Here is a 25,550-nt window from a genome sequence, read left to right on the forward strand (position 1 = left end):
ATCACTAAAATAAAGGAGGATATGGATGTGCTGCAAAAGGAAAAGTCAGAACAGGATACCAGATTTCTGGCCTTGCAGAAGGAACACCAAGAAGGTTTGGACTCCCTACTGCAAAGCCAGAAAAAGCTGGAGCAACAACTGGACTTCAACAGGGTATGTGCTGAGCAGGTAGTCACCCTGCAAGGCCACCTAGATAGAGTGAAGGAGGAGAGCAATAAACTGATTCTGAAAGACCTGGATACCCAGGCAGAGTTTGATCAGGAGCGCCAGAAAGCTGGTGCCTTCCAAAGGCAAAGGGACGACCTGGCGGCACAAATGCAGGCTCTTAGTCAGGAAAGAGACGCCTTAGGCCAGGAAGTCTGCCATTTAAAAAGAAAAATGGAAGAAAATCACCTGGCCCACCAGGGGCTGGGTGATCTCCAAAAAGAAAACCAGAACTTGGTAGAGCACACCAGAAGGGTGGAAGATGCTCTAGCAAGAAAGGAGCAGGCCAATAGGGACATTGCCCAGGAGGTAAACCTCCTGCAGCAAAGACTGGCCCAGTTCTCCAGGACCAACCAGGAAGCACAGAGGGAGAATGAGGCCCTCTGTCAACACAATGATAGGCTCCAGCAACAGGTAGCGATGCAGGAGAAACTGATAGAGTCGAGTAAGGCCTTAACAGAGGAACTGAAAGCACAAATGCAGGCTCTTGCATTGCAGCAGGGAGCAGGGGCGGATAGAGATGAGGTCCGCTGGGAAAGAGAGATTCCTGACCATAACCGCAGGAGCCCTAACACCAGGGGCCTTCATCTCCCCCAGTCCCTGGACTCTACCATCCCCATGTCCCCTGGCGCACATGAGCACAGGGCCACAGGGATGGCAGATTACTATCCAGCCAGAAGCATGGGGCTCATAGGCCAGTACCATCCAGGAATGGAGGGGTGGGCATCCGGGTATGGGCACCCAAGTACAATACAGTTCAGTGGGGAACCCCAGGAGAGTAGGCCCATTAAGGGCATCCTGAAAACCTCTGCCCAGTTAGGTCAGTGGAGGGGGTACCCATCAAATCCTGGCAGCAAGGAGGAATCTGAAGACTCCTCTGAACTGCGCAGGACACAGGAGACCAGGTCCCCACAGTCTGCCAGCCATTCCCAGGCTCGCAGAATCCGGGAAAACCTGGAAGAACAGACGGGAACCTCTGGGAGCAGTGCCTCTGAGTCCGACGAAGAATGGACAAGGGTTACCCGAACCAAAAAGGCCAATAAGGCAAAAAGGGCCTTGCTCAAGGACCCCTTAAAGCAGATTAAGGCGATCAGGAGCGTCATCACGCCTTACCATAAGAACGCTAAGTATTCTGTTTGGGAGCACTTAGAGTTGTTTGAACAAATGATGGAGACTTTCCATTTGAAGGACAGCCAAAGCTGCATTCAATATGTAAAGTGGACCTTCTCCCCGGAATACTCCAGTTTCTTTGCGGGGCTGGAGGACCAAAATCATTTAAGATGGTCCACCTATAAGGCGGCCATCCTGAAACATTTTTCTGTTCACAGAAATCCTCAAGAGGCTCGCAAGGCAGCCTACAATTTGCAATGTGGGGAGGATCAGGCCCCACAAGAATTTGTGCAGGAGTTAAAGCGGGCTTTTGCACAGACCACAAGAAGGGTGCGCACGGATAGCCGTGAATTTATCAACACGTTTTTCCATGCCTTGCCCAAATATATCATGACCCAGCTCGTGAGGGATTTTCATGAGAAAAGATCTTTAGACTGGGTCATTGAACAGGCTACCCGCATCTATGAGGTGCAGAAGCCCATAGAAAATAAAAGCAATGCCCAGAGAAACCCCAAAGCCAACAGCACCCCTGCTGCTGCCAAGGTGGCAGAGGTAAAGGTCACCCCCGTTTTGGATTTGGAGATGGGGGGGCCTAAAAACCTACCTGCACCTAATAATGCTAGGCCCAGAAGGCCCTCGGGCCAGTCGCAGACAGGGAGCAAGGGAGGCAGCCCCACAAATGGGGTCCCTCGCTCTCCTGACTACGTAAGTCCTCGCTACAAAGGTAACAGACCCATCCTGGGTTATGTGTGGACTCCTCCAGCCCAAGGGGGGGGATCCAGCCAAGCACCTAACCCAGGGAACTTCCCTCCACACTTCCCACAGGAGGGCAGAAAATTACCAAACCCTGGGCAGAACTTTTTCCCCAGATATCCACCCGACTTCCAGCCCCAAAACCATCCATCCTTCTTTCCCCAATTCCCTGAGCCCAGACCACTGAATCCGGGAGAGGGGAGGCCAAGGGTGGAGGGGTACCAAAATCTTCCCAACCAGGGGTACTACCAGAGGAGGGACAGCTACCCTTCCCGGGATCAGCCCAGGGGAGAAAACAGGGCCCCGTATCAGCCTGAGCGGGTTTCCCAGTTAGAGCGCCAGGTTCAAAACATGGCGCGGGATATGGGTCATATACTGAGGGCACAGCAGAACCCTCAGATCAGCATGCCGGCGCAGAACGCACCCAACTCTGGACCTGGTGCTCCAGAACAATGACGGGGGCAGCACCCCGATAAATCACCGGTTCCCAGGGAGGAGGCACAAAGGGAAGGGGGGTGTAAAGCCTTGGAGGAAGCTTCCTTCCTCACTTGTAAACAGCCCCTGGAAACCCAGGAACCGGAAACAAAATCTCTTGCCCCTGAAAGTCTGCCTCCTAAGGAGCAGAGGGGGGGTAGGAGAAACAAAAGACCCAAACAGACTCAGTTTGAGGAGGAGGTACAGATCTTCCAATTTGAGGGAGAGGGATCCTCAGAGGATCCTGGGAAAAGGATCTTCTCCTTCAGAGAGGGGGGAACTCCTCCCAAAGAAAAATGGGTCCCTAGGGATGCAAATCCAGACTGGGGAGATGTGGAGACTGAGCTACCGCCGCCCACCATCTCATCCCAGAACCAACAGCAAGAAAATCCCCTGGTTCAAACCCATCCTGGCGACTGCCTCCAAAAAAGGGGGGGCGGCCCAGAAACGGAGCCAGGGGAACCCATAATGGCTCTGATCTCCAGTTGCAAATTTTTTCTTTCAGATTCCCAAGACTCTCCACAGAATTCTGCCCAAATCTCCTCGCTAGCGATGTCCAAAACCAGAAAATTAGCCCACCAGTTGTCCAAAAATGTACATTATCTGTGCCCCCTTGAGGAGAAGGAGGGAAGATATTATGCCCCGGTACAAGTACAGGGGCAGGGTACAATCTCGGCACTGGTGGACACTGGATCTCAAGCTACCCTTCTGTCCAGAAGGGCCTTTGATGAACTGAATGCAGGAAGGGGAGAGAATTACCAAATTCCTCTCACCTCTCTTCCTGGACAACTGCAGAACTTTGACGGGAAGGAAATTCCCGTCGAGGGGACGGCAGACTTGGACATTAAGATCGGGCGACACAAGTTGAAACACCCGGTCATAGTTGTGACCCCAGAGGGCACCCCTTGTTTACTAGGGAATGACCTCCTGAGAAGGTTGTCACCCCTAATAGATTGTGTAAACAAGGTCCTCTGGACCCAGACTAGCCGACCAATAAAATTAAAACAGAGTGTCAACCATATTAGTTTAAACGGCACATGCCACATGGTTGAACAAAAATCTGACCAAGTAGAATTTCACTTCCAGAACAACCAAATTCCAGACGTGACGGTAATAGCAGTAGGACAACAGACTGGTGATGGGGGGTCCTCTCTATTTCTGAAAATCAACCTTCCTTCCAGTCTAAAGTGGTATTCCACGCTGGAAGGAAACACTCTGAAATTCTATACCAATCCACAATCTGAAACTCCCACTCCTATAGTCCAGAAAGATGTGAAATCAGCTCAGAGCCTGGCTGATATTCAGCAAATTGGAGAGCAGTTGTTCATCCCTGTTCAGTTAAATGATGGGAAGGACTCTGTTCTCGCTCGAGTGTGTGTGAACAACGGTAAGAGCTTCATCAGCGAAGCCATGTTTCGCCAACTCCCAAAAGAACCAGCCATTCCCACCTTCAAACTGATAGACAAATGGGAAATGGACCGGGAAGTACCTAATTCCAAACATCTCCTGCCAAGCAGGTGTATGCTCAAAATCTCCATTGGCAACAAGAGCATAGTCCATAATTGTTGGGTCGTGCGAGACGTCCCTGCCGCCTTTTACTTAGGCAGTGACATTCTCAATCGCTTTGCCATTAGTTTGGACCTAATAAACTTCAAAGCTTGGTCCCGATTAGCGGATAATCCCATGGGCTTTGATGATCCAGAAAAAGCATTTAGGTCAGCTCAATTGCTACCTTATGCAGTTGAAATTCAGGTTAAAGAGGAAGTCACCATCCCAGAAAGGACCCGACAATTCTCCCTGGAAGTGAAAGTTAAAAGGGGACAAGAGTTGAAAAACCCTGATGCTTACATACATCTAAATGCTTCTCTCCAACAGCAAGGGTTGGGGGTAAACCCGACTCCATTAGTCAACATAGAACATGACCCCATTCTAATAGAGGTGGATAACAGCGACTTAAAGAGTATTACTCTAGCCGCAGGCACCATTATTGGAATGGCGGTTGATGACCGACATTTCTCCATTGATCTTGTAAATGAACTGTTAGGACCCATCCCCAAGGACTGTTTTGACAGTGACAGTGATGACAACGCAACACCAGACAGGATTTTTACCCGGCATGGGGGGAACTTCCTGGTGAACACTTCCTGCCCCTATGGTAAGGAAGATGTGACTTGTGACTTCAGGAGGGATGAGGTGATTTTCCAGGTCCATGAGGGCTGCCTTTCCCACCTGAAGCCTCCGGTCCAAATCAGCACTCTGACCAGGGACTTCTCCACCCAGCTGGAGGAGGCCGCTGAAATAGCCAAACCAGAAGTCTTTCCAGGCTTCAGGCAGATGGTGGAAGAGAGAGTCAACCTAGCTGATGCCTGTGTGACTCTGGAACAAAAGCAAAAGTTGAAACAAGTTTTCTTGGATTTCCAAGATCTCTTTGCGGTAGACTCATATGACTGTGGTCGCACTGACATCCACACAACAACAATCCCCACGGACCCTGGCATGACTCCTGTATTTGTGAAGCAATATCGTTTGCCTCTCGCATCAATGGAGTCCCTTACTGAAATAATTAAGAACCTTGAGTCCCGGGGAATAATCCGTCCAGTCCACAGCACCTTCAATAATCCGGTGCTGGGAATATTGAAGCCAAACGGCCAGTGGAGACTCTGTGCCGACCTCAGGGAGCTCAACAAACGGGTCCATACTTCCCGATGGCCTCTGCCCTACATTGACCAAGGGCTGGCCCAGATCCAGGGGTCACAGGTATTCACTGCAATAGACCTGACCAATGGATACTGGACCGTGCCTGTCAGTAGGGAGGACCAATACAAGCTGGCTTTTACCTTTGGGGGCCAGCAGTACACATGGACCCGGACTCCCTTCGGATACCTCAACTCCGGCAATGAATTCAACATTTTTCTACACAAGGCCATGCCCGACTTGGGTGCAAGGGGTAACCTGGCTTATGTAGATGATGTCCTCATCAAAAGCTCAACTGTTGAGGAACACATAGCGGAGATCCGTTATGTTCTGACACAGTTGAGGGCCGCCGGAGCAAAACTTTCCTTTCAGAAAGCACAGTGGTGTAAAACCCGTGTTAACTTCTTGGGGCATGAGATTACTCCTCAGGGTCTCTGTCCCCAGGAAAAGAAAGTGGAAGCACTTCAGAAACTGAAAGACCCCACAACGCTGCGGGAACTAAGGAGCCTCCTTGGACTGACTAATTACAGCAGAAAGTTCATTGAGGGCTACGCAGAGATCACCAGACCCCTGATTCATCTCCTGAAGGGGGGGGTCAAGTGGGAATGGGGTCCAGAACAATCCGAGGCAGTAAAACAACTCAAAAGACGCCTCTCACAAGCGCCTTGCCTAGCTTACCCGGTCAGAAACAAGGAGTTCTTCCTGGAGACGGGGTTCTCTAATACGTGCTTGACGGCAGTATTATACCAAAAGCATGACAAGGTCAATAAAGTAATCTCCTATGCGAGCAAAACTTTATCCTCTGTGGAGGAAAAATTCAACGATTGTGAGAAGGCACTCCTGGCAACGGTGTGGGCATTGAAGAATTACCGCCCGTTTATCCAGGGGGAACACATCATAGTGGAGACTCCACACCAGCCTCTGCAATATCTCCAAAGTGACAGAATCCGGGCCGGAAATGTGAGTAATTCCCGAATTACTTCCTGGATTCTGTCAATGCAAGGCTTTCCTGTGGAGGTCAGATATGGCCAAAACAAGAAGAGTCCCCTCGCGCAAGGTCTGGCTGACTTGCATGATTGTGCCAGAGAAAACTGTCTCGAGGACGAAAGTCTAAACATAAAGGACAACATGGAGGCATACCTTAATTCCCCCCACAAAGTCTTTGAAGAAGACAAGTGTGAGGGAATGCCCACTGTGTATGTGGATGGATGCTCTTACCATGTCGACAACAACGGGGAGAAAGAACTGGTGGCCGGCGTAGGGAATGCATGGGTGAATGAGTCCCCAGAACCCTCCGCGGGATACAAAATTGGTCCCCGAAGTAGTCAGGTGGCAGAATTGATGGCTGTGCATCAGGCCATCCTCACTGCTGTCCAGCATCAACTCCACGAACTGGTCATAATCACAGATTCGGATTATGTACGGAACGGGTTCGTGGAGCACCTGGTTAATTGGAAAACCAGAGGCATGTTATGTGCTAACAACAAACCCTTGAAACATGGGAAGTTGATCCAAAACATTGATGATCTGGTCACCTCGAATGAGATGACCATCTATTGGAAAAAGATCAAGGGTCATTCCAAAGTAGAGGGACCAGACAAAACTGGAAATGACTTAGCTGATCAGCTGGCCAAAACCGGGGCCATCCAAGGGGGATCCAATAATTGGTAAATTTTACCAGCACCTTGAGGACCCTGAGAACTTTCCCCTGACGGATACCGATTACATTGGGAAAGAGGACCTAAGAGTGTTGATGAAATGTCCAAAAATGTTCCGGATCCAAGACGGTTTGTTGGTAAGGAAATCCAAAGCTGGCCACGATCAGTGGGTGGTTCCTACCTCATTCCGAAGCCTGATGTTAAGTCACGCCCATGATGCGGCCACTGCCGGTCACAGGGGGTTTCACACAACATTGGAAATCTTAAGGGAGGTTGCATACTGGCCACACATGGGCCAGGACCTCAACCAATATTTGAAGGGTTGTCTTGTGTGTGCACAATTTCAGCCGACATCCCTCACACACCGGGCGCCTTTACAAAAGAGGGGAATGACACTGCCATGGTCAGATTTACAAATCGACTTTGTAGGCCCTGTGATTCGCTCGGCTAGGGGGAATAAGTACATGTTGACTGTGACATGCTTGTTTACCAAGTGGGTGGAATGTCTCCCAGCCCCAAATTGCAAGGCAGAAACTGCAGCTGCCTTGATGATTAACCACATCTTTTCCCGTTTTGGTCTACCTCAAAGGATTGAGTCAGACAGAGGTAGCCACTTCACCAGTGAAGTAATGACAAAGATGTGGGAGATACTGGGGGTCAAGAGAAAGCTACATATTGCTTACCGGCCAGCTTCTTCTGGGGCAGTAGAGAGATATAACCGGACAATTGTGAGCATATTAAAGAAGTTTGTGGCAGATTCTGGGCCAAGTTGGGATATCCGATTACCTCTGGTCCTAATGGCCATCAGATCTACCCCTTCATCTGCAACCAAAATGTCACCATTTGAGTTGATGACTGGGCGCAAGATGGTGCTTCCTCAGCATTTGCTCTACAGGACCCAAGAGCAGACACTGATAAATGCCTCCACTACTCATGAGTATGTAGAGAATTTAAGGAAACACCTCCAACATGCTTTTGCTTATGCTCAGCGGAATCTAGAAAGATCGGCTGATAGCATGAAGACCCATTATGACCTGAAAACTTCCAGGAAGGAATATCAGGTGGGAGACCGGGTCTATCTATACAACTTCCAAAGGAACCAGGCCAAGCAGCGCAAATTTTTGCCTACATGGAAGGGACCCTTTGAGATCGTCGATAAGATCTCCCCTGTGGCCTACAAGATCCGCATCCCCAAAGGCGGTTCGGCAGAGGGGGAAGACAAGTGGGTCCACATAAATCAGTTGAAATGTTGCCATCCCAGGCACACTCTGCAACAACTGGAGGAATCCTCTGGAATCCTAGCGGGTACTGTATCAGACTAATTCAGTTCCAATCATAAAACATACCACATTTAGTCTCTAAAATATTGTGATTTGTATGAAACTGTCTCTTAGTTATACTGTTTTTATCAAAATAAGAATGTAATGGTTCGTTATGATGAAATGCATATGCTGCCCCACTATCTCAACAGTGGTGGAAAAAAATCGTCTATGAGTAGATATTGCCGCTTTTGCTTTATCATCCTAGGAGAGATGAAACCATGAAGGATGACCAAGAAGGACGATCCGGAGACCGGGAGCAGAGACGCAATGGGCCCAGTGGACCGCCCAATCTTCCCATCAGGACCGGCGAGGAGAACTGATCGATCTGACCGGATGGAGAAGAAGATGCTGAACTGTGCCATCTACAGAAGAGGAAGAAGATTATGCGGACAGACCGGTGCATGGGTCAAAAACCCTTGTGCACGCGACTCCCCATCGTCTCAAACTCAAAGTGCAGTCACGTGGGGGGGCTTGTAGGGTGTCCTGACCCACGTTTAAGCTACCCTGCTACAACATTTGGTGCTGTGGGCTTAGGAAATTCAAGATGGCGGAAAACCCACATGTGCGCCGAAATCCAGGAAAGCTGCGCAGTTGTGCGCACACCAAAATGTGTTTAGAATGCATTAATCCAAGAAAATCCCAAAGTTGCATGCAGTGCCAACAAAATCCTCTAGGCGGCACTAGCGGTCTAAACTCTGACTGGAGAACTGAGTGCAGTTGCTGTACAAAGGGATTTGACTTAGCTGACTTCAAAGGCTGCATTTTAATTAAAAATTAGCCACATGCTGTTCCCAGAGGCCTGAAGCCTGGGAAACCCTATCACCTCAAGAGCTTCACACCAGGAGTTAGAATCTCACATGACCTCTTGATTGATAGAAGGCAGACTGGCTGGGAGCTTCCCAGAGACCACACAAAGGACCCTTTCCTCTGAAAGGAAGATGTTAATTTTGTCTGTTTAATGTCAACAAAGCCCTGCCTGCCCAGAGGACTGACCCACCCAAGTCTTGGAGGCGGACCTCAACACTCTGAGGATTGAATTGGAAGTAAAATATATATTTTACAAAAACACTGATAACTCTTTGTAATCAAATGACAGAAATGTATAACTTTGAGAGCTTTAATTTAAAAAATGTACCTTTAATTCAAGGCCAAATTCGAATTTGTGTGATGTTCTGGGGCAAAACCCCATTGTTTATTAATATTACAGACTCCCTGTTTCAGCTAGACAAACGAAAATGCATTGGTATGTGGGTAGATATGTGAGGAACAGTTGTATAAAATTTAATGAAGATCCAATGTTGTGCAGCACATGAAAAAGTGCTAGAAGTGGCCGTTTTTGAATGCAAGCTCCTAGGAAAAGCACATTTGGACAGAGACATGGCTAAATTCAGCCACACCATGTATATGTAATTTTAAACAAATGTGTACCTGTGCAAATATGTTTTTAGGTCAGATATAGATTGTGTGTAAAGTTGACAGGGGTGGGTTCTCTGTATCATAAACAGACCTCATCATGATGACACTTCATTTCATTCCCCCAATCAAGGGGACGAATGAAAGCTGACCAATGACGATTGAGAGGGGCAAGTCTAGTGATGCAACACACACACCCATTCTCAAGAAACAGATAAAAAGCAGAGAGTCAGGACACATAGAGAGATTCATTTTTCATCTGCCGCTGAAAGCTCTGCCGGAAAAATCCATACTTACCTCCATCAAACTCCAGAAAGCCAAACTAGAGACTTCAATCTATCCAGAGCAGAGAGACCCAAAGAACCGGTGCCTAGCAGAGACCAGACCCCTGTGAGCAGTTCCAGAGGCCAGGCGCTGTGAGCAGAACCCGGAAAGACCTGACCAGACTGAAGTCCGTGACCAAGTCGCTTTCCTGTTCAAAATCTCTTGTGAGTACTTAGCAAAACTCAGAACACATCTCTTAGTTTAAATTCATCTAATTCAATCTATTTAACCTAAGTAGAACTGCCTCCTAGCTGTCACCTGTCATTCTAGCTGCAAAAATTTGTCACTTGTCATTTTGAAAAAGTGTGCGTTTAAAATTTACAAAACCAAAAACGACCTTTACTAAATTACTCATATCTCCGCAACCGTTTGGGCTAGAGACTTGCAATAACTTTCATTTGGAAGCTGAGATCCCAGGCTTTTCTAGGACCCCAAAACGGTAGAGATAGTCCTTGCGGTTCCTTTGTAATAGCGCTCGGCGCATCCGCGAATTTGCCGCGATTTGCAAATTTCTTCACGTGTAAAAAGACAGCAGTTTTGCTTCCATTTGCCAGAAATTCGTTTAACCTGCTAACTATCCCTGCATCATTGCTAGTGTGAGCCTGGACTAATATTAACTAGATACCACTCATCCTGAACCTCTAAAAGGGAATTAAGAGCGTTTCCAGCATATTTCTCATTCATTGCTAGCACCTATCAAAGCATTTGCCTGTGATTTCAAAACTCCTATCTGTTTTCTGTTGTTTAAGCTTGCTGGGGTGAACTGAATTACAGTTGATTGCATTTCTGAGAACTGTGTGCTTCCTTCCATTCCTTGCATCACATAAAAAGGGGGGGAAGGGATTGCCAGAGAAAAGTGATTACATTGCCTGTTGAAATCATATTGAGTATTTTCTGTATTGCATTTTTATTCAACCTTACATCCATTTGAATTACTAAAGCATCCTCTACCACATTATACTTTGTTCCTATTTACCAGTGTGCTACCTTATCCATTTCATGTCAACTCATTAGTGATTATAAGAAGTGTGCTAGTGCCAGATTCTCCGTTGTTGATCTTTATCATATCAGATTAAGTGTGCTATTCAAGTATTAATTTATTATAAAGTGTGAGATATATTTTTTTTAATTTATCAAATAAATCTTTTAAACTTGCAAAACAGAATTATTTCTTGGCTCAGTGGGGTCAGGGGGATTCCAAGAGAGGGGTGTCATACAAGGGTAGTCATCCAGAACGCATGAACTGGACCTAAAGATATATCAATAAGGGTTTTCATTCAGTATTCTAGACTAGGCGCTAACTTAGCTGTAGTGCTGAATTGAATCCTCTTACACACAGTAATGGAGAATATTATGAACGGGCCTTGCTGTGAGCCACACCCACAGCTGCGATAGTCCCCATTGTCCCAATTGTTAGCGAGAATTCTCCAGAATGTCTAATTTCCCTTACCTACTGAGTCCCTCAGCAGCTTTGCTGGACTTCTAGGATTTCCTTTTTCACCTGGTAAGAGTGTGAGCCTTATTTCTTACTCTTACATGTGTTTTGCTGTGTGTGTTTAACATTTTTGTGTTCATAGACTGTGGAGCCTCACCTACTCCATAGGCATCATCATTTTACTGTGTGTTAGACAGCACCTTCAGTGCAGTGACCCTGGGTTGTCTTTTTCAGACTTCCCACTTTAAACTCCATTTTCTGGGACTGACTACTGTCTCCCAGAACATGTAAAGTTGCTATTGACTTTATTAGTCTTTTTAAAACTCACAGACCCAGTACAAACTATCTTACATAGAGTTCTGGAAAGGGTTAATAGTTATCCCTTTTTGTCTGTTTCTCATGGAACATTGTTTCATTCTCTTTTCATTAAGATTTGGCTGGTGGCATTGGTAACTACCCTATTATTCCTAACGCGGTTATTTTAAGTAGCCTTGGTATTGTTTTAGGCTATCTTAGTAGGCTCGAACTTAAATCCGCTGGACCATATTTACTTTTATACGGTTACGGCTGGGTTTATTCACCTTTTCTTTTTGTAAAAGTCTTCCTCATGTTTTACTCTGCGCGCCAAACCAGGTTTGGTTCCTTTGTTCGCTGACCTTTGGCGGGCTTCAGCACAGAAGCCCTCCTTAGGCGCCTGAATGTCTGATGGGGACAGGATGGGAGGGAAGGGTTTGAAACTCCCTGCACAAGATTTCCTCAGAGACCCATGTCGCACTCTGGTATGATTAGCTGTGGTGACTGTCCCGGCGGGATAGCCACCCTGCTGTGTGATTGACAGCCAGGCTGTGTGAATGGGGGAAAACTGCATAAAAAGCAGGTCTCTGGGACTGAGAAGGCAGAGTCGCCACTGGATCAAGAGAACCAAAGAGAAGCTGACAGAAGAGGACCTCTACCACGACTGAACTTCCCGGTGAAGCCCTGCTGCTGGTACGAATCTTCAAACTTCGACGACAGGGAAGATCTGCATGGAATCTTCTCCCCTTGAGTTGATGGGAACAAACAGTTTGTCAAACTGCAAGCCAGGCCTCCCTCCTCTGGTCAAATCTGCTGTGCACAGCTAGATAGCCAGGAGGAACAGACCCTGCTTGGGCTCTAAGGAGCACACATTTTATTTGTTGCTTTGTTCTGCTGTTGGTCTCTTCCCTGGGCAGTGCAGGACCCTCCATTCTTCCCACTTTGTGTCAGTCCGACAGTCGCTTCAGGAACTGTGAGCCTGCAGGACCTGCCAGGAACGTCTGCCTCAGCTACAGCCTTGTTCTCCATTTAAGGTACTGTTAAAATCCAGTTGTTTGTTCTGTCTGACCGTGGTAAAAGTGTTTGAAATCTTTTGCCAATCCGAGGGCTTGTCCTTCTCTATTCTTTAAAGTAACTTTTCGTCCCACCAACTTCGTTCTGAACTCTTGGCAAAGACTTAACCGCAAACTACTCTGAACTGTGTGATCTTCTGCAAAGACTTTGGTCCAGACTTTGGCCCAGGCCTCTTGATTTGATTTCCTCACTGTACTTTCTTTTTCTAGATTGCCCTGCTTACTTGCTTGTTAGTGCTGCTCAACCTCTGTCTAACTTTGTCTTTCCCTCCCTTTTAAATTACTGGAGTGCCATTTTGCTCACACTTCATTTTGAGCTTAACTTGTCCAGAATCTATTGGGTGTGGTGCAGTGTATTAAGATTGTGATTTCTCAACTGCTTGATAATAGTGAAATGTTGTATAACTGATGTGTAAATAAAAGTATATTCTTTTACTCAGAAACCTTGAGTCAGTGTTTGAACCATAGTAATTGCTGTCCTTTGTGTAACTATTGGTACTGCTCACTTTACTCTTGAGATAAGTCTGGCTGCTCAGCCATCGCTATCACTTTACTGTGTAGTACAGGCTTGTACCAAAGGTGAATTTGTACTGTCACTTGTAGTCTTAATTGTGTGTGGTGTCCCAAAGGGTACTGCATATGATTCTGCCTAACACCAATCTCATTGGTAGCTGGCGGCAAAGGGGAGTATGCACATGTGCGTTTCCCCAAGGACAGCGGGGGCCGTGTCCCAATGAACCAGAAACATTCCTTCTTTCATTTCCAGTGTCTTCTTTGCAGCATGCCGTCATTGCGTACTGTTAAAAAGTTCCACACGCTTCCACCAATGAAATTGAAGAGCTCTCCGTGTAACAGTATCAGTTCTGTACAACAGTCCTCTGCATACAAACCACGCCCAGAAACGCTGTTGCGCAATCATTGTGGCTCTACAGTCCCATTTCCATGGGCATCATCCTGAAAATCCCTGGATGTTGCTTTTGTGCTGTGTGCGAGCGTGGGAGAATAACTTGCAATCAGGGTAGGGGGAGTTCGTTGTAAGGGGGGGCTCTGAAAAGAGCTTTTTAAGAAACATTTTTTAGATGCTTCTACAGAAACACATGTTTTCACTTTTTATTTGATTTTGTGTTTTCTTGTGCTGACATTGTTACAGTAAACTCTTCACCGCATCTTGTAGACGGACAAACAAAACAGCATTACCAATGGGCGACAAAGAAATGCCATTTGCATGGAAAATTCCGCATTTCCACAACTAATGAGGTCATTGGTGCAGAAGAACATCCCAGCAGTGGACAAAAAAGTATACATGCTTCTGTTGATCAAACACCTTCCTGCCTCTGGCTCGGAATAACTTCCAGGAGCAATGTCCTAAACTCTTTGTGGTGCTATGGATGAAAAAAGCACCTTAGCAGTGGGAAAAAGCCTCTTCGCTAGATTTAGCAACCTCTTCAGTCGACGGAACAAGCCTAAACAAGACAAGTGACCCATATGCATGCCGCCATAGTGGATGACGATAGCATTGGTTCTAGCAAAAGTGGCCAGGTCTTTGCAAAGAGCATGCATGTTGGCAAAACTGCGCTCGTAGACACCGTTCCACAATGCGACCTCTCCTTCCAAGCCAAAATTGCCATCAAAGTTTCTTTTCAGAGCACACTTGTGCAGATCTAGTAGAAAGGCATCACCTGTAGGCAAAACAATGCGTTCGCCATGTCAGCCAGTCGCACTACACAGAGTGTAATGTACAGCAGTTTGACTGCCCCTTCCTGTGAACCACACCCACAGTACCCGATTGGATAATTCCAAAAATCCCATGACCCTTGGCCAGCAAGGTAAGAAGCGCAGATTGTGGCACATGCGGTGCCCAAAGTACCGCGAGGGCCACACCCAAGTAAAGCAGGAGCAGTCCTTCTTCCCTTTCCACTACCTTTTGTCCAGTGCAACCTCATTGGGTACAGGTAAATGGACACATATGATTCCACCAATGCGTTACCCTCTAACACTGTCAGTTCTGCACAACACTTCATAAGTACCGTTACAAATTCAGCCTGCTAGTGTGCTGTCACTGGACAGCACGTCCAGTAGAAAGTTCAGTAAAAGATTGCAAGATTTATGCATCCACATTCATCCACTTGCGCACCCATCACCACAAAAAGGAGGTACGGAAACTTTGTCTGCACTATTTGTATGACTGTGTTATAAGTGCCTCTGCGCACGGTATCTGCCAAAGAGCGGCCATTACGTTCTTTAAAAGCATACTGTTTTTTTTCCCATCCTCTACCATGAAGTGGCACTTCAGTGATATGTGCTTGCAACTTTCTCATTTAGCCATATCATACAGTGTAATATCGAAACAGGAACTCTCTGCTTTCCTTCTGACAATGCTACAAAATGTTTTCCCCACAAACCCACCTCCTACGTACATTGTAAAAAAATGGCACCAATAGCAGCATTGAATGTATGGTACCAAGCGAAAGCAACTTTCCAAAAGATCACTGTCTGCACAGCTGTACTTCTGTCTACGCTGCACTATTGCAATAGGCTCTTTTTAAATCTGCCCCTTCTACTCTCCGCCCTCTGCAACGCATCCAGAAGAGGAGTCCGCGACCTGGGATGATATCTCTCCTGCAGTGAAATGCTGCCAATAGCTCCCAGTGGCTGCGAGGAATAAAGTGAGAAGACTCTGCATTATGCGGAAGGCCTTCTGGCCCCTGGGGCCTCAAGACCTTCAACTGTAACTCCATATATATTTGCTCTTCCCTCATCCACCTCCAACTCCCTCAGGGTCAGGTGCTTCTGCAAAAAAACTGTTGGTGGTAGTTATGGTTTTTCGCCTGCAGCAGCCCTCTGGAACACCCTTGCTGGCTCCCTGACACTTGAGGGGAACCATCACCGGTTCCAGAAGCACCTCAAAGCCTTTCTCTTAGCGTCTGCTGTTTCTGCTCCTCTCCCTGGCTAACTGCCTGACGTAAACTGATTCTGCACTACTTACCTGGTGACTCTGATGTCGGGCCAATGTCACCTCTCCCCACTAGGCGAATCCCTGCAGTGGCTTTCTAGTAAACCCCACACTTGAGGACTGTTTTCTGTATGCCTAACAGTACATCCACCACCAGTTGTGTGCACGAGGATAGCTCAGCGGCAGCGTGCTCGACTTGAAAACAAGATGACACGGAGCAACACAGGTTCGATCCCCGGGTCCGCGCTTAAAAAAAAAAAAAAACCTCTGGGTATTTAAGCGCGTTATAAATACGTAACTAAGACAAAAAAAATAAACACACAATTACACAACTAAGAAACACAAACAATTCCTGTAACAGCGCCTCGATGCCTGTGGGCTGTGTGAGCGCTTTATAAATGTCAAATAAATAAATAAATAAAAATATTAAGCGCGTTATAAATAACCTATCATATCACTTATCTGTGCACTTGGCACAACTGTCCATTATTTTTACTTATTGTCATTTGTTCTTCTTCCCATGTACTGTACCTTCCCCTTCCTCCACCCATGCACTTGCGCGATCTAAGTCACAGCTGGTCTAGTAGGGTCGTTGTCTCTGTCTCCCCTCTGTTTCCCCTCCCTTGCCTCGTTGCGCTTTGGTAGACATGTTTGTAGGCGCATTACGAATGCCATAGCATACAATTGCACATCATATGATATCATACAAAATGCATGCAAACAGTAGACTGCCTGCCACTTACCATGTACACTGCAAAGTTGTTTTTTGTTTTCCATGGTACCCTACTTACTGCACACTTTTCAAAAATATCACGCACACACAGCACAGCTTGCATGTTACTAACTGCAAATAAATACATACAGTTCAATCATACACCCAGGATGCCTGCCCCTTACCTTGCATACTTCCAACAAAGCCTTCTGCACTTCTTTGTGCAAAGAGACCTTCTGGCACAGTGTTTACGTACACACCATACCCACCAACCTTATAGAGCAGTGTCTTTCGCTCCACAATTTCCTTACAATGGCTCCCATCCAGAAAATGGATGGATGTGGCAGGTGTAAGTGTGAAAGTACAGCGTAATCTGCAGAGTTTTTATGCTATGGAGAGAAGGGTGGTGGGGTGGTAGGTTTGGGGGTAAATGTAAAACAGGGTAGGGTTTTGGGTCTGTAGTGCTGTCTCATAAAACAAAAGTTTATTTTATTTATTTTTTTATCCTGTTTTTGTTATGTACGTGCTTGCAAACAATTATTATTTTTTTATCTCTTTCGATAACTTTGTTTGTTTCTCCTCACATTTTTACAGACTGTACATCAACGCTTCTCGTTCAGTTCTATAGGATTGTCTGCAACGCTGCGTGCAGAGTGGCCAACAAAACAGCATTGCCAATTGAGGTAAAGAAAATGCCATTTCCTTGGAACCACTGCAAATCTTGCTCGTTAATGCTGACATAGGAGGTGCAGAACATCCCAGCACTGCAAATAAAGTCACAAATGCTTCTGAATATGAAACACCTCCCGACCTCTGGATGTTGGCAAATTACACCGGCATGGTCCCATGCACCTCTTGGTGATATGGATGAGAAAATCACCTTGGCAGTGGGAAAAATCTGCGTTACTGCTGTCATCAACTTCTTGAGGTAACAGAGCAAACGTGAACATGACATGTACCCCAAATGTAGTGCTCCATAATGTATGACCACAACATCCACACTGCCAACAGAGGCCACACATGTACAAAGGAGAACTATGGCACCGAAACCCAACTCATACACTGTGCCCCAAAAGCCTCCACTCCTTCCAACTGAAAGTTAGTATCAAATCCAATTTCCATGGCATCTTATCTGTACTCGACTCCTACCTCTTTACCCCCCTCTCCCTACTTCTCCTACTCACTCTTCCGGATCCACTCTCGACCTCATCTTTGTCTCTTTCTTCTCCTCCTCCTTGGTTTCCAACCTCCCCAACGATCTATCAGACCACGCCCTACTCTCCTTCTCCCTCACTCCCCCATTTCTCTTCCCCCTTCTACCTCTTCCTCCATCTCTTTCTCCTGACGCGACCTCCGTAACTGTATCCCCTCTCAATTCTGTGACAGCTGCATCTCCTCCATCCCCCCTCTTACTCACTTTTCTTCTCTCTCTGCAAACAATGCTTTATCCACCCTAGCCTCTTCCCTCTCTTTCAGTCTTGACCAACTACACCCTCTCCCTCCCTTCTGCCCCTCCCATAAACCCGCCCAACCCTGGCTTTCCTCACACTTTCTATCCATGCGCTGCCTTCTCCGACGCCTTGAAATAATCTGGCTTAAACACTGTTCACCAACCAAGCTTCCTACTTCTCTTACCACACCCTCTATGACACCTGCATCAGCTCAGCCAAACAATCCTACTTCTCTAAACTCCTCCATTCTCAATATTCCCTCCCCCGCCATATCTTCCAAACTTTGACTCGCCTTCTTTCTCCTCCTACCCCGGACCACCCTGTTGCCTCTCCTCTTTCACCCTCTGACTTAGCTAACTTCTTTTCCTCTAAGATACTCACCTTATGCCATAACATTCTATGCTCCCCCTCTTATTGCACCCCTTCCCACCCTCCCACCACCCCACCCTTGTACACGTTGAACTTCAAATCAGTCTCTCACTCTGAGGTTTCCCTCCTCCTGTCCAAAACTTACCCTACTACAGCCCCCTCCAACCCTCTCCCGACATCTCTGATTGCCAAAATCTACCCGCTCCTCATACCTTACCTCACCTCCTTTTTCAACATCTGTCTCACTACCACAACCTTCCCCTCAGCCTTCGAACACACCACTATCATTCCTATCCTGAAAAAACCCTCTGCTCACCCCCACTTGGCTTGCAACTTTCGCCCCATCTCTATTCTACTCTCTAAGCTTCCTGAACACCTCGTCTACTCCCAACTCTCAGCTTTTGTCTCCAACCTCTCTCTCCTCCCCCTACTCAGTCTGGGTTTCGCCCCAAACACTCTATTGAAACTGCTCTCACCTCGGTTCTTAACTCACTGCTCAATGCACGCTACTCTAAACACTCTTCTGTTCTCATTCTCTTTGACCTCTCAGCTGCCTTTGACACTGTTAATCACCCCTTACTTCTAGCCACTCTTTCCTCTTTTGGTCTCAAAGGCTCTGTTCTCAACTGGTTCTCCTCCTACCTATCCTACCTATGCCGGTCCGAAAGCACAGCGAGTAGAGTGCTCGCTTTGACATCCTTGCAGAGCCTGCTGAAACAGGTTTGAATCCCGGCAGGACCAAACTCAGCCTTTCATCCTTCCGAGGTCGATAAATGAGCACCACACACCATCGGTAATAATAAGCAGCGCTCAGATACTTGAGGGTTCTTAGCGCTATATAAATGCTAAATTATTATTATTATCTAATCGCTCCTTTGCCGTCTCCTGGGGCAGCAGCATCTCCCCTACCTACACCCTTGACTTTGGCATTCCCCAAGGCTCTGTGCTTGGCCCTTTGCTCTTCTCGCTATATACCTCCTTCCTAGCCCCAGTCATCTATTCCCATCTCTTACCACTTCCACGCCGATGACACCCAACTCATCCTCTCCTTCTCTTCCTTCACTCCCGACATCCACCTTCAACTCTCTTCCTGTCTCACTTCTATCAAATCCTGGATGTCCTCCCACTTTCTCACCCTAAATACTGACAAAACCGAAGTTTTATTCCTCCTAGCCAACACACTCCTCCCCCTGCCCCTCCTTCTATTCTCTTTCCCCCACTCAACTCCTGTTCTCTGCCTCTACCTGCAATCTTGGCCTCCACTTCGACTCAAACCTCTCTTTTGCTCACCATATCTCTCTTAGATGCCGTGCATGTCATTTCCATTTCTAATAACATTCGCAAAATCCGATCTTCCCTCACCTTTATGCCATGCAAATTCTTAATATCGTCCGTACTCTTTTGACATCTCTTCTACTGTTCAGCTCTCCTCTTTGGCCTCCCAGCCTCACATCTAGCCCCCCTTAAATCTCTCTATCACTCTGCCATCCATACTCTGTGTCTCCTCTCTCCACATGACTTCATCTCGTCTTCACTCTCCTCACTTGGCTGTCTCTCCTTTCACTCCCAACCCAAATTCAACTTCCTCGTTCTCATCTTCAAATCTCTTTATGATCTTACCTCCCTACCTTTCCTCCCTCCTTTCATTCTATTCTCCCTCTAGCCCGCTCTGTTCTGCTGATCACTTCCTACTTACTGTCCCACCTGCACCATGCACCCCTTCCTGCTTCTGCTCCTTCCAGCTCCTTGCCCCACTCTCTTGGAATTCTCTCCCTCTCCCTATCCACTCTATCACCACATATTCATCTTTCCACTCTTCCTTAAAATCCCACCTACTTCAATCTTCCCGCTGACAGTTCTCTACTACTTTCCACTTCTGCTCTACCCTACTCAGGCTCTCCAATGATCTCGGCAAATTGTTCTGCATATTGTTCTTGGTTATTTGACTCATGACTTGTTTTATATTGCTTCTAATGTATACCTGTTGTTTCATGCAAAGCTCTTTGGCTTAAAGCGCTATATAAAATTGAATAAATACAAATAAAAACCCACATAGCTGTTCGTGTAAGACTTCCAGCCATGCATTCAAGACGCTAGGCACTCATCACACACAGCACTCCCTAGTGCAGTCCACGTTGTACTCCTCATGTCATGCGTAATGAATTCCCCATCTGCAATTGCGCCTGCCACCTTTCACCCTGACCACATCTTTGCATGCATGGCTCCATGACGTTGGGTTGGCTGTGCTGAATGGTATGTGTGTGATTCTGTACATTGTCCATTTTGCAATTTTCTGATGCTGCTGACTTCCTTTCATCAGACAATGGGGTCAAACACTTTCTCAAGCAAGGGTCTTATAAGGGCCTAACCATTGCAAATGCAAATGGTGACATGTGGCTCCCTATTGCGCAACAGGGGCAATGGAGAACACCATATGTTAATGTACGCATGGCTGCTCACTTCTGCGGTTCTACCAAGTGTACAATGTCCTCCGCAAACATTGTGTGCTACTCACCAACTTCAAATGCATGCAGAGTGACAACTACATAGCTGCATTATGTTGTGGTGGCTGTCATGAGGACCTAGGCTGTTGGGTGCTTGGCCTACGGCCAAGCACCCAACAGTCTAGGCCTTGGGCACACTCACCACAGCATAACAGAGCCATGCAGACGACCATGTAGGCATGTGCCAGAAATCACAAAGACAACATACGGACCAGCACTTCCACCCAACCGCCGCACCATAAAGCAGGGAGGCAAGGACACATGTTCCACTTACCGTAATGCAGAAACACATCGCTGTGTTTGGCACAGCTACCCACTTACAATCACAAAGCATTATAAGCATGGCAACCAAACGAGACAATCTTCACAACATTGGGCCTGCTCCCAATACTCTAGTACATGCATAGAACCAATGGTGCACCGTGCACTGCAACGCTTACTAATCTGCGCAATGCACACTACGCAAGCACATATAAGAACCAGTTGCACCATGACCTCTTCCATAAGTACACTATTCCGACTGGTCACTGCAACATCTCTACCCATACACCGAAAACTGTAGGTTGTTCTACCAATCACCACTCCCATGCAACCCAACATTGTGTGCACTGCAGCCGAACCACACACAAAAAGCAACAATGTGGCACCTACTTTCATCCAGTGAACATACATTTTCAACCAGTGGACATACTTTTCTGTACTAGGGCTGCAGCCATGCATCAATGGGGCTGCAGACTTACCTCACACAGCACACCATAGTACATGCTATGTTTAAATCCTCATGTCTCGTGGAATGCACTCCCTTTCTGCAAATATGCCTGCCACCACTCATCACAGAAAGACATCGCTGCTGCAGCTGGCATGCCATAACGAGGGCTGTCTGCAATGACCACACAGGATTGGTGCCTGTTGAGGTATCCGCGCATTGGCCGCCGTCTTCTTGTAATGCGATATATCACATAAAGCACTTCTCACTCCCGCACCCTTTCCATCCCTTCTTCCCACCTCAAGATGCCATACACTATGTTTTTCAGCCCCTTTCGCCACCGCATAATCCTCTGATACAACATGCCACCATCATGGAACACTTTTACACACATACCGTCACTGCACACTGCGTTGCAATTAACATTTTGACTGTGCGGTGCACAGGGAAATGGGGTGTGGTAGTGGAGCCAGATATGACTAATTTTACTGCGCACACAGAGGCCAAGCCATGCACACAATGGCTTAGAGCCTTGCCACACACACCACACCACTATCCTCCGATACACCATGGCGGCGTTTCCCAAAACCTATGAAAAACAGCAGTTTTCCCTCCAGCTAACGACCGGCTGCGTCCAATGTTCACCGACAGCACGGCGTACCGCAGGCCAATGAGACTTCGGTCCGTGGAGCGAACAGGGAAATGGTTCAGCGTAGCAGATCCTGATATCACTCATTTTTTGGGACGTACATTTCAGTTCTTTGCAACAAAAGTATTGGTCCAATTTCCACCAAACACACAAAAGCATGCTTTCTAACCCAAGCCCCTGCTCCTGCTGCAAATTTGGTTGTAGCCGTGCGCAAAGTTTTTGGCCATTCAGTCTATGGAAAAAAACATTTTTGGGCCCCCCATAGCTTTGCCCCCCCTGCACAAAACCTCACCCAACTTGGCAAAACAATTCGGAGCCAGCCATATACTTTTTTTTGCAGAGTTTGCTGAGGATTCCTCCAGGGGGAGCAAAGTTATAAGCTGCTGAAAAAGTGCTCTTCCTATGAGTTTAGCAACTTAACCATAACTTTACGGCCTCTACTGCGGGCTGTGTAATATTTATTTACTATGAATTCTTGCTTGTAATAATTGGAGGAATTGTTGATTTGTAATATTAGTGTAATGATTGTTTTTATGTGACTTAAAAATCTATGTATCTTTTTTGATTGTTATGTATTGTTAAGGGTTATTTTGTATAACCAAATATTAATAATACAAAAAATTAAAAAAAGATTGTATTTGCACAGATGCAGATTTTCTCTAATGTGGCCCATTCTAAGTTAAGTGACTTCCCAAGTCACTAACCATGGATCCCAGTATCTTAGTATGCTTGATCCTCAGGCTCATGTTGGTCGATTCTGGAAATAATTACTCGAAACGTAATATATGAGGGGAGGGTGACAATCAAGCACAGCATGGCTACTGCTTCTGAATTATGGCTTATGAGGTAAGAGCACACTCTTGGTTATTGGATCTTTCCTAAATCTCAGGCAGATGTCTGGACTTTAGATGAAGGATCACAGTAATTCTAGAGCTATTCTCTGTATGTTTTCTAACATGTTTTTATTCAGATTTATCTGTGTTTAGTCTATCTGATGACAGGCAATGAACCTCTTTCAGAGTGGATGATGAATGTGCATCATTTCCGTGGATAAATGTAGCCTGTGTCTGGGCAGAGGAAGACATTATGGGCTAACGTGCCTGGCTCTCAGGTGATAGGCTACTGGGGTTCATGCTGCACCCTGCATCCCTGAGAAGGCTACGAGGTCAACATTGAATTAGTACGGTGACATTACCTAGCAATAATACCTCAGCTTGAAGAAATGCTGATGTGGATTGTTAAGTGTTCTCAAATGAGTTATACGTAAATAGGACTACAGTAAACCTCAGAAACAGCAACAGTACAATGTGGAAACAAATAAAGTGTTACTTCTCTGTCTATTCTACTCTCCTGCTTTTCCTTTTAACATTTGTGCCAGAGCAATAGGTTTTCCCTTTCTTTCCATGCCTGGGTGGTTGTTTCGGTGCAGCTATCAACATGAGATATAACCTATATGTGGGGTTGCTTGTAGGTATGATGGTCACAAAAGAAAATCAAACAGGTAGATGCAGTTTGACGTAATAAATACTACTGTGATCGCCAACATATGTTTGCCATTTTACGAACTGCTGGTTTTTCCTTCATTAATATGATTTGATCTCTCTAGTTCATATCACACCTCCAACCACAATTGAGCCTAGATGGTGCCAGGTCAAATGGTTGACCTACAACAACATCTTTGGTGCCATAGCTGCAGGCTCATAGACTGTATCTTTCCCTTTTCGGAAACCAAGAATGGGTCGCTGATTATGGAATGAGTCCCAACCACAAACCTTTATTGGCCTTGGATGGGCTTCCAGGCTCTGCAATGTCCCATTACCTCATTGTGTCTCTTGATGCACAGTTAGTTAGTGTGTCCCCTGAGTCACAAGGTCCAATGTGGAGTCAGTGAACTTCCTCTGAAGTGTTGACTACACAGGAATCAGATGATTCGAATGGCATGAAAGGCAGGATCAAGAAACACTCTCCCCTCTGTGTGGCTTGTCAAGTTTATACCCAGAGCCACACAGGTCCAGAGTGAATTCACACTGTCCTTGTGACCATAACAACCTCCCACTAAAAGAAAGACCAATTGTCTTACCCTTGGAAGAGACCATCCTCCGCTGAAGCTTTCATGGGGTGCTGGTGAATGCGCAGCGTCCACAGTGTCGAATTGGCTACTTCTCTGCAGGAGTACAGGGATGATCATTGGCTACAGTCCTTCCTCAGCCCCACACTTGTACTAAACCAGCAGTGAACCCAAACATAAAGGTGAAACAGGCAAAGCCCTACATGTATACTTCCTTCACCTCTTTTGGTAACATAAACAGGATATACTCTTGAGCTGTACTGGATCAATCCAAACAGAAATAGTACTGTGTTACCAAAATAACAGAATTCCCCAACAACCAACGTTCTATGAAAATTGGATCTTCAATTAAACAAACAAGAATGCATGCAGCTAGTAAATACACTACTGGGCCACCCCTGCCAGTGAAAACAAAGAGAATCCAAATGTCAATGCAAAGTGGGCCCTCTGGATTTGTAGACAGGGGTGCTTAGACAAAGGTTTCAGCAGCAAAATGTCAGAGTTTCTGAGTATGTCTTTCAAAAAGTAGAGAAGGGAAGCATAAACATCACTAGAGTTCTATGAGGTGGACGAGGGGGCAGGGCCTCTGCAAATACATGATATGCCTTGTGTTTGGGGCTCAAAAGTATTAAGCCAGGCTTCTAGGCACTTTACTGCAGTCGAGCTGGTGTTGAGAGTCATGTTTTCCCAATGAGTGGGCATAGAGAAAGTTTGAGGCGAGGGCTTCCTGTGGATCGAGTCAGGATTCAAGGCAAGGCTTTTCAGGGTCAAGACAGCATTCTAGATTGTGGGGTCAATGGCTTGCAATCAGCCTTCTAATAAGGTCAAGTTGATGCTTCCTTTGGAACCAGGTGGTAGTCGAGACCGGGCCAGTCAGTTGCTTTCATTAAGTTGAGCTGGCATTCGGGCAAAGTCAAGGCCATCTGCTTTAATGGATCGAGTTAGCGTCTGGATGGCTTGAAGAACAGATAAGGGGCTTGACGCGTGTGAGTGCCAAAAGCAGCACTGCAGGTCCTGTAGCAGCTCAAAGTCGAGTATTAACAAGCCAGCTAGAAAAGTGTTTCGAGGCTGTGAACAGATTTTGGGATGCTTTCTGGACTTTGTATTTGCTGCAAGACTATGTCCAGGGTCTCTGGGCCAAACGGATAGCTTTTTCTGCCCTTACCAAATAGGAACATTTGTTGAGGTCACTTGCAGGGTACTGTTACCTCCAGTAAGCAAATCCTCGGTACCAGTGTCTAAGTTCCTGTATACTTTGTCCACTCAACATATTGTCCACTGGTCATCATACATATTCCCTTGGGATGGCTAAGGAGACTAACTGTCTTCTTCCTTGGAGCTATATGTGTTCAATTATATGTCAATTTGGAGAAGACTGTACTCC

Source organism: Ambystoma mexicanum, chromosome 4q (assembly GCF_040938575.1).
Source record: "Ambystoma mexicanum isolate Mex_15411 chromosome 4q, UKY_AmexF1_1, whole genome shotgun sequence".
Classification (NCBI taxonomy): Eukaryota; Metazoa; Chordata; class Amphibia; order Caudata; family Ambystomatidae; genus Ambystoma; species Ambystoma mexicanum.